The sequence below is a fragment of the Alligator sinensis genome, unplaced genomic scaffold (assembly GCF_000455745.1).
Source record: "Alligator sinensis unplaced genomic scaffold, ASM45574v1 scaffold583_1, whole genome shotgun sequence".
NCBI classification, from domain to species: domain Eukaryota; kingdom Metazoa; phylum Chordata; order Crocodylia; family Alligatoridae; genus Alligator; species Alligator sinensis.
The window spans coordinates 1,983,320-1,999,503 of NW_005841983.1; the positions used below are offsets into that span (position 1 = coordinate 1,983,320).

Below are 16,184 nucleotides of genomic sequence, written 5' to 3' on the forward strand. Positions count from 1 at the left end.
TTATTTATTTATTTAAAATATTTGTATCCTGCTTTTCTGCTTGCGCTAAGCACCCAAAGTGGCTTAGGCTTAACAATATATATTTTTAAATTACATAATAGATAAATAGTTAGCTATTTCAACCCAGCAGAGCAAGCTTAGTCCTCTAGCCGATGGCAGAGGCCAGACTATACTTCCCCCTGACTCTGCTGTCCTAGGGCAACTGAGCAGCAAGTTGAGCAGCAAATTATTCTTTCTGGCAGGGAGGGAAGAAGCAAGCTCCCTGCCGCTTCTCCTTCTCCTTCTGATGGATGAGGCCAGACTGGAATAGGCTAAAATAAAAATATTTTCCCCATTTTGTTGCAGGAACTTGGTAGCTCAAGTGACATAGCAGATTTGTAAAAAATGGAAAATGAAAATGTTGAGCTGCCAGGCCTGGGGGAAGCAGCAGCAGGATCCTTGCTTTCAAGATCACTGTCACCAGACATGTGATCCACCATGAGTAGCTGTTCAAGATAGTCAAGCTTTTTACCAAGCTTTGTGGACAAAACGTCAAAAGAAGATCAATAAAAAGCAGATGAGACATTAGCTCAAGCTATTTTTGCAAGTGGTACACCTCTTTCCATAACTGAAAATTAATACTAGAAGGAACATTACAAACTAATTCATCCATCATATAAGTTACCGTCACATTATCACTTATCACATTCTCTCTTAGATAGAGTATGACAGAGTTCAAACAGTGGTTATTCCAAGGATTGGTCAAGCAGAATTACTGACTCTGATGTCAGATGGATGGACTAAGATACAAGGAAATCCTTTACTGAACATTATGTTAGCAACACCTGAACCAATATTCCTAAAAGTTACTGCTACCAAAACTTCTCGTCAAACTTGGGTGAATACACAGCCAAATTACTGAGTGAAGAGATTGAAAGTGCAGGTCCCCCCAAGGGTACAAGCCCTTGTAACTGATAATGGGAGTAACATGAAAGCTGCATGGCAAATATTAAAGGCAAAGTATCCTCATTTAATAGTATTTGGCTGTGTGGAATCAGAAAAAATATATGCCTTAAACTTTGACTATTTTAGTTATAAGATAACATAACTGCTTTGTGGAGAATTGCTGGCTCTGTATAGTAGAACAGATAAGAGAAAGTGTTTGTTCTTTGTAACTCCTCTGCAACTGCTTCGCTCACCGTGGCCTTGAAGATAGCAAAAAAGTATGTACAAATCTGATTTCCAGGTGCAAGAAGGAGGTTTGTGAACTAACCTCGCCTCCCCCATTAGTTCCCATCCTGATTACAGCAAAGAAATAATGAAGTAATATTATAGCCGCTTTTCATGCTAATTTCACTATATGATCACGTGAGTTGTAAGCAACTGTTAAAAAGTATATAAGCCTCCTGATTTTGCTCTTGAGGGGGGACCCCTTCCAAGTGCTTGGGAAATCCATGTCACTTTGGAATCCCCCCTACAGCTGTAGTTTCTTTTGAATAAAAGCTTCTGCTGACCTGACCCAAAAGTATGCTGCGTGTGTTTCCACGACACCAACCTCCTCTCCCAAAAGGAGTATTTCCTGGGGGCAAGGGGAAGGACTTCTGGTGATAAAGGTCAGGAGTTAAGGGCAGGACTTCCGGTCCCAAAATGGTGGGGCACATGTCAAGGGGTGGAGCTACGCATGCGGCCCTTGACAGCTCACTGAAACTCATTATGTGGCCCTCCAGCCAAAATAATTGCCTGCCCCTGAAATAAGCTATGCTGTCTTGTTACACCATGTTGTCTCCTCACTACCTTACATCACTGGCTGTGAGCTCACTACTTTGCAAAGCACGAAGACTGAGAAGACTGTATGAGCCTGCTAAGCAGATTTAAGTGCTACTCATCAAAACATGCACCTTTAATAGAGACACTGAGTTATGAGGGACAAGAAATTTAATTTCACTTCAAAGAAATCTCAAAAGACTTCCTTTAAAATACTTCTGATCTAACGACACTTAAGGAACAACAGAACTTCTCAGGAAATACTATAGGCCCAGGGGAGAAATTCTGTGTACTCAGTAACTGGTTTTGCAAGGAACAAAATAAGCAGGCAAACAAGCATGGAGCCTACCACGGAAGAACACAGTAGATTTTTATCACCATATTCAACAGCCGACAGAGACAAGTAAAACACTTTGTCTACTCCCATCTCTAAAACTCCTAAGCTCCAGTGCAAATGGCCTGTATGATCCATGCTTTCTGGTAACTTAATTCTTTGCGAGTAATTTAGTAATTTCAGGTTTCTCCCATAAAAATGAGAGTTATAGCAACTGATCTGCTTACACTGCAAAGATCACAATGCTCTAAACACAACTAAGCAAGAAGAATCACCCCCTCCCAGCTACTGCAAGCAGACTGGGGGGAAGGAGAGAGGAAATAACATGTGGGGTCGGTCCTTTCATCCCAAACAGGGCACCATTAAGTCATTCCAGAGGTGTTATCCCAGTCAAGTTTTACACCTTATAGAAAACCGAGAGAGAACATATTTTCTTCCTTTCTCCCTCCTCTCTTTCAAAAATAACCAGAAAGGGGAACGCAGTGAAAAGACATTGTTCTCTTCAGCAGCTGCCTGATGAATGCTCTAGTTCAGTGACTCAGTTGTCAGTCAGATGTCATCCCCCCCTATATTTTTTGAGAGGAAAGCCATTACTTAAAGCAGCAGGTGTGGAAAAGAAGTTAATTCACTCTATGTAACCAGTGATAGTATTCAAAGTGAATTAGCTCACCAAACTCATTCATCCTAATGCTAGGGACCTCACAGAATACCTGTTTGGGTAAGGTTGGGGAGAAGGGTGATGGTTTCCCCAAGGGGCTGGGCTCAATCCTACCCATATGTGGTTTCCCCATCTACACAATGACAAACTTGCTGTCTGATGCCAAGTATTTTTTCTTCCCCAATGGAAAGAACAAATAAAAGGTGTGAAACTGGTATCTTCAGACTAGCAGCTGGGTGAAGGTTATTGGCTTCATATCTCCTCTGCTTTCCCCAGTAGACTCTGCATGTAACAGCAGAGACTTCCTGCAGAATTTGACAGATTAAGAACTGCAGGATATGGCTAATAATTATGAATTTCCCAGGACATTCTTAGATTCCACAGGGAGTCCCAGACAACACCAAATCTGTAAACTATAGTAACTATATTCCACTCATGCTCTACTCTAAAGATACATGATATTCATTATCACAAACTGTACCCTGCAGACACTAACAAAATGGCAGGCACAAGCAGTCCCTTCATTTCCCCATAAGAACTGCATGGACAACAGCTCAAGGAATTGGGCATAGAGGAGCTAAATACATGAATAGAAATTTTTATCAGATAATGAAATGGCCACATATATTTAATCTCAGTGGGCCAGAAGCCTGAAAAACTTCACTTGTGCAGAGTTCTTCTCAGCTTCAGTGGCAATTTTATATTTAATACTATATTTAACTGCATGATTTAAAAAAAAAAATACCCAAAGGGCAGCTCCCATACTATTAGTGGCCCTGTAAAAAAGATTATTTCTTTTTGCTCTTTGCAGAAAATGGTATCTATTTTTTCTTGTTGTTTTCTGTTTGTTTGTATTGCATGCACTGGTGATATCCTGCACTGAGATAACTCAATGACCAGCAGATCCCTCCCCTTCCAGTCTCATCTAGCATGGCACCTTCAGCCCATCAGCAGACCCACTGGTTAGTTAGCGCCTGTGAACAAATGCTCTGAGTCCAGGCTAGTGAACACAACTGCAAGAAGTGGAGTTTGTTACTTTAAGATCTTTAGGACAAATGACAAACAAAAAACTAGAACTCTTGGTTCCAAAATGATACCTTTTAGGACAAATGATGTATTTTGTGCAAAGGCCTAGAGCCTGTTGTCCGTATTACAATAAACAAGTAACCAGAGTGGCAGGACGATTGTGTGGTTCAGGATGACTACTTGGGATTCAGAAAATTTTGATTTTATTCTCAGCTCTGCCCCATACTTTCCATATGAGCTAATGGCAACTATAAATTTCCCTAACCTCAGTTTTCCATCTATAAATTGGTGTCAATAATGTTTCTTTCTTCCACCCTCCTCTTTGTCTTCTCTACTTCGATTGCAAGGTGCTTAAAGCAAGGACAATGCTCATGCAATGTAGCCTTGAGCTTGGTTGTAGCCTTTAGCCACTATTGTAATGAATATAGTAAATAAATAAAAAATAGTGCATTGACTGTTAAACCATAATCCTTTAATTATTCTTTGCTACTGAAACAAACTGAAAAAATCCACCATAGATATAAGAAATACAATATTTTAGTCACCGCATATGGATTTTTTTTTTTTGCTTTGATTGGCTTGGGACTCTAAGAGTCTCATACAACCTGTTGTGTTCATTTTACTCTCAAGTTAGGCAACAAAACAATGAGAGACCATTCAATGTATTTGCAGCTCCATATTGTATATCCTCTAGTTATGGTAACACAGGACGGTTTTATGTCAGTCTGTCCAACACATACCTGTTCTCCCTAGAAGATTTTACAGTTTTTCTAAATGGAGATTTAACAAAAGTTGATCACGTTTATCTATATTCATAGACCCAGGGCTGGATTAATGCATAGGCAAACTGGGCACATGCCTAGGGTCCTGAGCTGCAGGGGACCCTGGTCATTCCCTCCAGGGCAGCAGCACAAATGGGCCTGTCCACCTCCCTTCCCCTCCCCTCCACTGGCCTCGCCGCCAGAGCGGCTGCTTCCTAGCAGTGGCTCTGAGCCCCACTCCCCACAGGTGGCAGTGCTGGGGTGGGGAAGGGGGTCTCGACTGGCCCGGGGCCCACAAGTTTGTTTACCGAGGGCCCACTAAAGGGTTAATCTGGCCCTTTCTTCCTCTGCTATTCCTCACATCCACTCTCCTTTTTTGGGCTTTTTTAAAATCACACTAGCTGAGCTGAGTATGGATGCTTGAAGGTAGTAGAGCTTAGTGCACTCAGGCATGAATGTTCTAATAATAACAACACAAAGGCCAAGCAAGAAAGATTTCTGCTCTATTTATTTCAGTAGATCCAGGGGGCTCACCCCACAGCTCTGTCTGCTTCTCTAGACATTTGCCTTCCTCCTTTCGTCAGTTTCTTAACTTTTTTTGTATTTATTATTACTATTGGGTGTCAGGAAAAATAATGTCATATGCTTTCTGGTTCAGGAAGAAGGCATTATTTGTTGCAAGGTGTGAAAAAGGGCAGATTCTGGAGGAGATTTTGGTAGAGTGAGAGGAAGGCGCCTGCATTCAAAGCGAAAGAAAGCCCAGCGCTTTAATGCAATGAATCACTGCACAGCAGAAACAAAACCAAGGGCTGCTGAATCCTTATTAAAGTGCATAGCTTCCCAAAGAAGGAAATAAAAAAGGATCAGACTAATGAGTAAGCCCATTCCAGAAGCCAGAGCTGAGTTAGTCTTCTGAGAAGCTCTAATGATAATGACCCTCAAACCTTTCACTCACTATAAAGCAGCCAGAAAAAATAAATCTGGAAAAACTAAGAATTTCCCCCCACATCCCTCAAAAAATTTCCAAATGAAAAGTTATTGAGGGTTGGTGGCCAGGTCCTCCTGAAGTCCACAACAGGCAGATGTAGTGCGTGGGGTTATGGCTGAGAGGTCATTTTTCTCCTTCACTACTGTCCTGCTTTCAGGAAAAGGGCCTTTTCATTTTAGTGAGTGATTTTTTCCAAGCTCTTTTTTCAGTTCACAAAGGCAGCCTATTTATTGTGCAATTACAAAAACAACAAGGCTGTACACCAACTGAGCTTTGCATATCTTTGTGCCGCTAGGGAGGGTCCCCAGCAGCAGGGTTGGGGCAATCAGTCTCCTCTGTCCTGCTGCATGGGTTACTAGTATGTTACTGACCATAAAGTGTATATATAAAAGATCATAAGAAATGCAGAAAATTAATTTTGAGAAGGACCAGTCCATCTCAAATATAAGATAATCTGGGAGCATGTCCAACTTCAGCATGCATATTATTGCATAAATGTTTCATTGAGGCAAGTGCTGAATCTGATGTGAATTTTATTTATAGCCATGAATGTCTCTAATGATCCTTTTTTCCCTAAGCACTTGTATGTTTGCTGTCACATCCAGGGCACCAAACCTACACTGCTGGGGGGAAAAAAGTACCATCTCTTGTTTGCTGTGCATGCCCCACATTTTGTATAACATATCAGCAAGATCTGGTCTTTCACAACTCTTTTCTGCAGCAGCTGCTCTCTTCCTTCCTGTCACACTGACTGTACCAAGGATGTCCACCTTTACCCAGAAAGTGAAGCAGGTCATCAGCTTGATGCAGCCATGAGGTAAAAGAGCTGCTGGGAGTTGTGAACATTTTTAATGCCCTTTGAGAATTTGCTAGTTCTTCTTAAGGCATTCATCTGAAGATTTCCCAAGATGTCAATCCTAAACAGATGTGGTCTAATACTACAAAAATGACTGATGAGAACTGCAAATACTATATGGTTTTTGCCCTTTTCATTCACAGTTCATAAGCACTAGTGTAGAGGGCTTTTTAGTGAGCAGGAACGTTTGGGGAATGGCTGTTCTTTGTGAATAAGGTTACTCACTCTTCATTACTGTTATTAATGTATTTTATTCATTCCATCAAGAAGCTAAAACAAAACAATATGATTTAAATGACTAACATATCACAAACAGTAACAGCATATAGTTTAATTCAACTGCTCACAAACACCCTAGAGTCATCAGGTAAGGCTTGCCTATTTGCTACAGGAGGCGGACGACTCCATGTACTTTCTTCATGCAATAATGTATGAGACAACCATGTTTGGATCAGTGCTGGGGTGGGAAGACCCTGGATCAGTGCTTCTGAGATTCGCTGGTCCTGGGGAGGTTCCAGCTATAGTCTGTCTGATTATATGTAGTAGGTATCACACCCAAGGAATCCAGATGCCCTGGACCACAAGGCCAGTATTGAAGCACCCAATCCCAGTATCTTAAGCAGAAATTTCCTGGAGCTCCCCCACATTGGGATGCATACTTTGGTTTGTACTTTAAAGTTTTGAGGACTGGTGGTAGCTGAAGGACTTAATGAGCCAGCTCATGGAGGGTTTTCTAAAGCAAATACACTTTACTCGCAGACAAAACTATGGGTCATCATTTTCTATGATTCTAAAACATGAGAGCTACAGAAATTTAGGCAAAGAATCTCAAATAACTGCACACAAAACCCTTCCTCAATTTCCTTACCACGCTGAAACATTCTTTAGGATATGGCCACTGTCTTTTGTTGGTGTCTCCTTCTCCTTTTGTGCTCGCTCTTGCTTTGATTGGAGAAGGCACTATTAAGAACAGACATTTTATAACTTCTAGTAACCTCTATCACGTGGCCATGCTGGTCACCCTAAAAGCCCCCATGATGTGATCAAGGTTTCTTAGCTATCATTCACTTAGTATTGACACCAGCATTTCTCAACTTTTTCTAGACTCTAGGCACACCTCAACAGATTCAAGGCACCTTTTAAAAAATACAAGCTCTTAGTTTTCACTAAGACTATAGAAAAAAATAACAGAGCAACTCTTCTGTTGCAAAGAACTCAAAAAACCCACAAGAGATTAGAATGTTTTTGATGCTCTGGATTCCTATATGAAATCTCTGTGTTTCTCTTGTGAATCATGCATAGGTTTTTGCATACCTCACAGTACTAATATTGCACAGCACCTGTGGCACCCATAAAAGATTTTGCAACAACCCAGGATGCCAGGCACCCCGGGTGAGAATAACTGGTCTAGATGGGAAGATCTGATTGCTTGCAGCTCTGTCCTCTCTACAGCACATACAGTATATCATCAGAGAAAAGCCATTCAGTGGCAATAATCCATCACTGTTCAGTTTTGTTCATCCTGTTCTAACCCTCATTAAAATGTCAGTCCAAGATGGTGATAAGAAATCACCAGCAAAGGCCTAGGACTCTAAAGTGCATGTTCAGGTGGCTAACCCATGATAAAGGCCATGCTACTGCAGTTTCATCATTCCTGGTACCCAAGCTAGCCAGATTAAAGCTAGCACAGAATGTTGCAAACACATTTCTGATCAAATGTGTGAGCACAAAATAAAACGGAGTTTGTAGACTGAGGTGTGCTGAACTCTGAACTGCTACAATTATTGTTCCTATTATACATACAGGGTACTGAGAGAGGAAGAAAAATTAAGTGATTTGGCAAAGGCAATACAGGGTATCTGTGACTGAGAACCAAGAAAGGAGCCTAGGTATTTTGACTCCAAATTATAAGATCAACCATGGCCATGTTCTTAATGCTTTGTCCTTTCCTTTTACCAACAGTGACACCTTTCATGTCAAAACCACGTTTTGGGGTTTTTTTACACACCCTAGTGACATTTTTCTATCTCATATTATGCCCCATGTATAGTAATAAGAGCTGTCAAGGTGGAAAGAAATGATGAATGGACAAAATGTCATCAGTATTCAGTGCTCAGTTGTCTGGAAAGATTAAAATACTGGATAGATCATAATTTGGATGTCATTTTTAGTGCAAGGATCCCTGAATTATGCATTTATCTGCCATTCAATTAACTGTAGTAACAATATATGCAATTTAAAAGGGTCAGACTAGCAGTGGTGATTCTTCTATATGTAAGAAGATTGTGTTGTTAAGCAATATATGCTTAAGTGGCAGGTACTGTGCTCTAGTCTCATATCCCAGCTCTGCCACTTTCAGGCACCATTGCCTTCATGTAAATGTATTTTTCAAATCTGTGCCTTCATAGAGTGAAATAACTTCTAGCAGGGTTTGCTTGAGCCTGAGTATCGGAATTACGTCATTAAGGGATGGCCAACAACCTCCCTGACATGGACAGCATTGTTTATTTTTAGACCTTCATTCCTAGAAAGCAACCCTGCCCAGTGGCTTCTTTCTCCCCTTTTATTCCTATTCTTCAGTCTGTGTCCTACATTGTTTCAAAAATGAGAAGGCTGCAGCTGGTTGGCCATGGGCTTGTACTCCTCTGAGAGGGAGGAACAGAGAGAGGTTTGTAAAAGAGAGAAGTTTTATATTTGGGTGTTTTACTAATGGATATACCCTTTTAACCCCTAAATAGGGGTGAAAGTAAAAGTGGCATGTATACAGAGTGCACATGTCCATACACACACACACACTATATATATATAATATATATATATTATAAACACCTATGTATCTACACATATGCTTATGTGCCTTCCCTATTCCACAAACACACATCTCTGCAAAAAACAAATCCCTCTGAAATGCATCCATTCTAATGAACAGTGACAGAAAGCACCAAAAAAAATTGCAACGTGCTTATCTATTAACACATCTGAAATATTCAATAATACATATGCAACCATACTGCTTCTGTGAGCCTTCTTCTGTTACAGGCACAAGTAAATCCATCAGGGCAAGCAGTTTAGTAAGCAAAATGGAAAACTACATCCCGGCTTTATTCCTGGGATGGCTGAAGACATGTGACTAGGCAACATTTTGTCAGTTGTGTGTGCATAACATTAAACCTTTCCTTCTCTTCCTCTTCTGTATTTACCACTGTATGACACGGGAATGATTTGGTCCAGCTGAGTTCTGTCTTGTTTGTACAGGGGTAGGAGGTGGAGGTCTCAGGGAGGTCTTTAGGGCATGGACAGAAAAGGAGAAAACTGAAGAACTTCTGCCAGCAAATTTAAGGCCGCTCTTGACTCAATTTCCTTTCAGGTTCAGTCAGTATTCATTTCAATTTGCTACCGTACTTCCAAAAGATGACCAACCATCTTAGGACTCACCTGAGTAGTGGGGGCAACCCCCCCCCAAACTTCTTTAAGGTGGAGTTTGGTCATTTTGTGAAAGTGACTCTAGAATGTGGTTGCCTGCTGCAGGAAGGGACCTGGCACAACTACCCAATAGGTTCCTTCCAATCCTATGTTCTAATTTGGTTCAAATCACTTCCTGTACTTACCAAAATGGATTTCTTCCCATATTTCCCCTCCCTTTAGACCCTATTCTCCACCAAACTTCACACAGAAACAACTGTCATCCTGGCCCAACGGGAACTGAAAGAGCTTTGCCTTCCTAATCCTGTTCCTGAGGGTTGGATGACCACGGAGACAAATTTGCTTTGCCCTAGTGGCTGAGTATAGGGCCTTTGTAGGATACTGCATAAGCACTCTTTTTGGCATCCTTCATAATTTTCTCTCCCTGCTCTGCTTTGTTTCTCCCACACTGACTCAGCTCCTACTACTAGGAGTGTTTGCCTTTGCTGCTTCAGCGGGTCACTGTAGTGCTCCTCCTTTTATCACAAAGGAGTGTGTGGCTCACTCTGATCTTATACTCAAAAGATAGGTAACCTGACCTCATGTGCTAGCATCTGAGGAGAAGGTGTTGCAGAAAGCACTTTTCCACTTGCCTTGGTTAATGATTATTCTCAGCAACCCATGACAAAACTAGCCACAGTTCGCAACAGAATCTTTTAAATGGATAATTTTACACACATTTCTTAATCTATCTAATGGTATTTTTGCAATCGACTCCATGCCTGCCCTCTGCCTATTATTTTATTGAAGACATTTCCCTCTCCTGCATATTCCTTTGCCTTGTGCAGGATAATTATATCTTATGTGGTCACTTCCCAGTGGGTGCATCTACAGTGCAGTAGGCTTGTTGCTACTGTGCAGTAAGGTCAGAAACGATCTGTGCAGCACTGGGACTATGCAGTACTGACAGTAGCAAGTACTAAACGGCTGCATAATAACAACCACGCAGTCAGGCACTTGTGTAGATGCACCCAGTAAGTATCTTCTGAGTGTGAACTCAGTAACTCCTTTTCAAAATCAGACACAGGAATATAGGAACATAGGACCAGAAAGGGCCTTCTGAGCCAGTGAGTCCAGTCCCCTGTATTCACAAGCAATCATTAACCTAAGAAATCCCTGTAACTGCCTCTTCAAAGCCCCATGTTTAATGACAAGGCATAACTTCCAAAATATCAGACCCTGCCATAGATAAAAGCAGGGAAGAGGAGGGAACCAAAATATCAGAACCTGCCATAGATAAAAGCAGGGAAGAGGAGGGCATTGCCAATGCTCATGCTGCAATGCAGAATGCTTCTGTAACAGTTTCCAGGACACAAGTGACTTTTCCATAGTTGTCAATGTAAAGATCAACAATAAAATCCAGAGACCTCTTGATCCTTGCCAACACACACTGGGAAGATACCAATTGGCACATACAACTCTGCTGTCCTTGGCACATTGGGAGATAAAGCCTGTTGAATGTTCTTTGTATAAGAAATATGGTTTCATTCTCTCTGAAACCTTTAGCCCTTCCAAGACAGCAGCATCTAAATCTCCATCCATCTCTGTGCTCATGGGGTGCTTGGCCTGGCAGTGAGAGTGCTACTTAGTAACAGCTGTGCTGATGGTGTTTTGATGCTGGCACTTGTCCATTTGAAACCAGAAGGTAACCATTTCATAGGAGACAAGAAAGAGCCATCAGACAGTAACTGCTTTTGTATGGAACTGACCTGGGTGGCCTAAAAGAGAAATTAGTTATATCCTTTTACTGCTCTCATTAGTCATCTAGCCCCTGAATTTGCTTGTTACAAGTACTGCTGATGTCACTATTCTGGCAAGGCAAGACATGAACAGAGGAAAAATGTTAATATATATGTCTAATAAAAATGAACAAAATGTATAGGACACATTTTGTGCCTTGTAGAAAGGGCATCAGGGATGCAGTTCTGCTAATGTTTCTCCTTATCCTTATTTTAATTATTCCTGACATCTCATTCATCATATGTGAACTGACAACATTTGTTTTCTGGCCTCAAAGAAACAAACTGCCCTTCCTTTTTATGATGAAAAACTATTTGGGGACTATTCAGAAAAGCTGGAAATATTCAAGTCCATGGGACTGGATGGGATGCACCTGAAGGTGCAGAGGGGGATGGCAGATGAGACTGCAGAGCCACTGGCCATCATCTTTGAAAACTTTTGGTGATCAGGAGAGGTCCCAGATGATTGGAAAAGGGAAAATATAGTGCCTATATTTAAGAAAGGGGAAAAGGAGGATCCAGGGAACTACAGACCAGTCAGCCTCACCTCAGGCCCTGGAAAAATCATGGAGCAGATCCTCAAGGAATCTATTACTAAGTACTTGGAGGAGAAGGTGATTAGGAACAGTCAGCATGGATTCACCAGAGGCAAGTCATGTCTGACCAGCCTGACTGCCTTTTATGACGAGGTTACTGGTTCTGTGGATGCAGGGAGACCAGTCGATGTGGTATACCATGATTTTAGCAAGGGTATTCCTGCCCAGAGGAGCACTCTATCTTTTTACTCTTCTGTGAAATATGAAACATCATAACCAGAAGGAGATATGACTACATCCTGTTTGCCACCAAACAACTTTGAGGTAAACAGACTATTCCAACTTTTCTCTGAGCCCAACCTACATAAAATGAACTGTTTCAAACAGGAGATTTTACTGCACCTTCAACTCTCTTATGAAATATTAACTTTCATTTTTACCTAAGAGAACTTTTACAATCTTTTCTCCTATGCCTGATAAAGGGTGTTTGTACCTAAAAGCTTGCAATTAAAGACATTTTTTGGCAAAAATCTAGTTGGTCTAATAAAAGATATCACCTCTACCACAGGCAAGGCTTTTGATATGGTCTCCCACAACGTTCTCGCAGGCAGCCTAAGGAAGTATGGGCTGGATGAATGGACTATAAAATGATACCAAGCTGGGGGGAGTAGCAGATATGCTGGAGGATAGGGCTAAGATTGGGGGTGATTTAGAGAAATTGGAGAATTGGGCCAAAAGAAATCTCATGAGGTTCAACAAGGACAAGTGCAAAGTCCTGCACTTAGGATAGAATAATCCCATGGATCAATACAGGCTGTGGGCTGACTGGCTGGGCAACAGCTCTGCAGAAAAGGACCTGGGGGCTGAATATGAGCCAACAGTGTGCCCTTATTGCAAAGAAGGCTAATGGCATACTGGGCTGCATCAGTATTGAGTGTTGTCAGCATATCAAGGAAGTGATTATTCCACTCTATTCAGCACTGGTGAGGCCACATCTGGAGTACTGTGTTCAGTTTTGGGTTCTCCACTATAGAAAGGATGTGGACAAATTGGAGAGTCCAGTGGAGGGCAACAAAAAGGGTGAGAGGGCTGAGGGACATGACTTACGAGGAAAGACTGAGAAAACTGGGCTGCTTTAGTCTAGAGGAGACTGAGAAGGGATTTAATAGCAGCCTTCAACTACCTGAAGGGGTTTGGAAAGAGAATGGAGCTAAACTGCTTTCAGTGCTGGCAGATGACAGAACAAGGAGCAACAGTCTCAAATTGCAGCAAGGGAAGTTTACGTTAGATATTAGGAAAAAAATTCTCACTAGACGGGTAGTAAAAAACTGGAACAGATTACCCAGAAAGGTGGTGCAATATCCATCCTTGGAAGCTTTTAAGCCCCGGTTAGACAAAGCTTTGGCTGGGATGATCTAGTTTGGGATGGTCCTGCTTTGAGCAGGGGGTTGGACTAAATGACCTCCTGAGGTCCTTTCCAGCCCTAATTTTCTATGATTCTCTGAAGATGCTTTGCAATTTGGGTAAGCCATGAAAAGCAAATATGGACTTGAAAAAGAAATCAGTTTATGCTTAGAAGCAGGTGTATTTCCCTGGGGAATAAAGAGAGCCCAGCCTTACCCTAGAGAAAGATCACTCTGCCACTCAGAAAGGGACAACAGTCTCCAAAATGGATTTGGTTCAAACTTCCACCACCAAAATGAATTTTGCCTGGTCTGAGAACAGAGGGTAGAGGGCAAATGCAGAGAGGCAGTAGGAGGTCCCCTGTACAGAAAGGAAAACTATGTGTAATGTTATGGGCTAAGCTCTTTCTTCTTTAGCACTAGGACAGTGGTGCTCAATCTTTTGCCTGTGCCAGATGAGTGGCTTTGGGCTGGTCTGCAAACCAGATTTGGCCCCATGAGCCAGGATCAGGCCCCTGCACCATCTCTCAGGTCTCTGAGCTGCAGCATCAGGGCACACACAACCACCAGCCAGCCCCTGTCCCCAGATCGAGTTCTGGGCCACCTCTGCATGCAGATTATGTGCTATCCAGTCACAGGGCTCCCCCCTTGTGGAGGGAACTTTGGCAGCAGAGGAGCAGCAATTGCTGCTACCACTCTCCCATAGCAAATTTTCTGGACCCCTAGGACCTCTGTGGGCCAGATGGAATGGATCCATGGGCTTAGCATCCCTGCACTGGTATAATCCCTTTGCCTCCAATGAGAAGAGCTTCTACAGGCGAGCCAGCAACTGAAGGTTAAAACTGACCCCCTAATGGAAAACAATTCTCATTCTATAATGTTAGTACAGAACCTGCACAAACATGCTTCTATGCACTTGCAACATATAGGAATCAAACACCCCCCCAAATCAGCAAATTCAGAAAGAAGAGGCGTCAGACTCAGATTCTATTTACACCAAGGTACTTCCATAGACACTTCACTTCATTTCCACAGACATGATGATGTGAAGGGCTTTCTCCCCGCTGGCTGCCTTAGAGAAATACAACTATCCTCCTCTTCTAAATGGATTTGCCATTACTTGGGCCAATCTATCATACCTGCTTGGCTTCTATCACCTCCCACAACACTTAATGTATTTGTCCTCACAGTGCCTCTGGGAAGTAGGGAAGTGCTGCTATGCACTACTGAAGGAGCACGACAGCACAAAGAGACTATGTGCCTTGTCCAAGACAACACAGGAAGCTGGTACAGGAGTGGGGGCTTCAATCCACTGATTTTATCTCTTACAGACACTGTATATAAAAAAAAAAAAAGAGAACCTGAGACTGTTCTCTGGGGCATGAAGAAAATGGGCTCTCTCACTGAGCTACAGATTCATAGATTTCATAGATTTCATAGACATCAGGGCTGGAAGGGACCTCAGAAGATCATCGAGTCCAGCCCCCCGCCCAAAGGGCAGGAAGTCAGCTGGGGGTCATAGGATCCCAGCAAGATAAGCATCCAGTTTCATCCTGAAGGTGTTCAGTGAAGGCGCTTGAACCACCTCCGGTGGCAGGCTGTTCCAGACCTTGGGGGCTCGGACAGTAAAGAAATTCTTCCTTATGTCCAGCCTGAAACGATCTTGAAGTAGTTTGTGACCATTCGACCTCGTCAGCCCTTGGGGCGCTCTGGTGAACAAACGTTCCCCCAGATGCTGGTGGTCACCCCTGATAAACTTATAGGTGGCCATCAGATCACCCCTGAGCCTGCGCTTTTTCAGGCTAAAGAGCCCCAGGGCTCTCAGCCTGTCATCGTAGGGTCTGCTTCCCTGACCTCTGATCATGCGCGTGGCTCTTCTCTGGACTCTCTCAAGCTTCTCCACATCCTTTTTGAATTGTGGAGCCCAAAACTGGACACAGTACTCCAGCTGCGGCCTCACTAAGGCCGAGTACAGGGGGAGAATGACGTCCCGGGATTTGCTTGAGAAGCATCTATGGATGCAAGCCAGCGTTTTGGTCGCTTTACTAGCCGCCGCATTGCATTGCAGGCTCATGTTCATCTTGTGGTCAATGATGACCCCCAGGGGCTGCATCTTCATTTTTTCCCCTTCTAACCCTATGGCCCTTGCACTCCTGTCTGTCCATTAACCCACATTTTAAAGATGTGAGGAGGGAAAGCACCCATAGCTTGGTGATTAGGGTCCTCACCTGGGAGGTAGAAAATATGGATTTGAATCCCTCTCTGTGTGAAGAGGCCATAGAAACCAGGTCTCCCATTCTCTTGGCAAGTGCTTTAATCATTTGGGTATTAGGCAGGAGGTGAGTGGCAGCACCATTATCATCAGTTGTATTTTGAAGTGGCAGCAATAGTGAGAGGTGGGGTTTAAAGTGAGTCCTGGTCCAGGACTGAAGCTCTTGGACACTACTGTAGTACAAATAAATAAGAATACTGTAGACGCCCAACTAAAGGTATAGCATCTTGTGGTTCTTTAGACAAGGAACAGACAACCAGTTTGATTTGCACCAGAACATTTTGAGTCACATCAAATCCAGAACTTGCAGATAACCAAACTCAAGTACCTGTGAATTATTTGAATTAACACTTTGCCTCAGAACAAGCATGGCTAATTTGACTTAATTGCTATTTAAGCCTAGTAT

At 42.6% G+C, this 16,184-nt stretch overlaps 1 protein-coding gene across 3 annotated transcripts in view; it reads right to left on the reverse strand.

The window, feature by feature from the left end:
- Positions 1 to 16,184, reverse strand: part of NHS (NHS actin remodeling regulator) — a 120,351-nt gene that overhangs the window by 50,725 nt on the left and 53,442 nt on the right. The gene's annotated exons all lie outside the window — the stretch shown is intronic.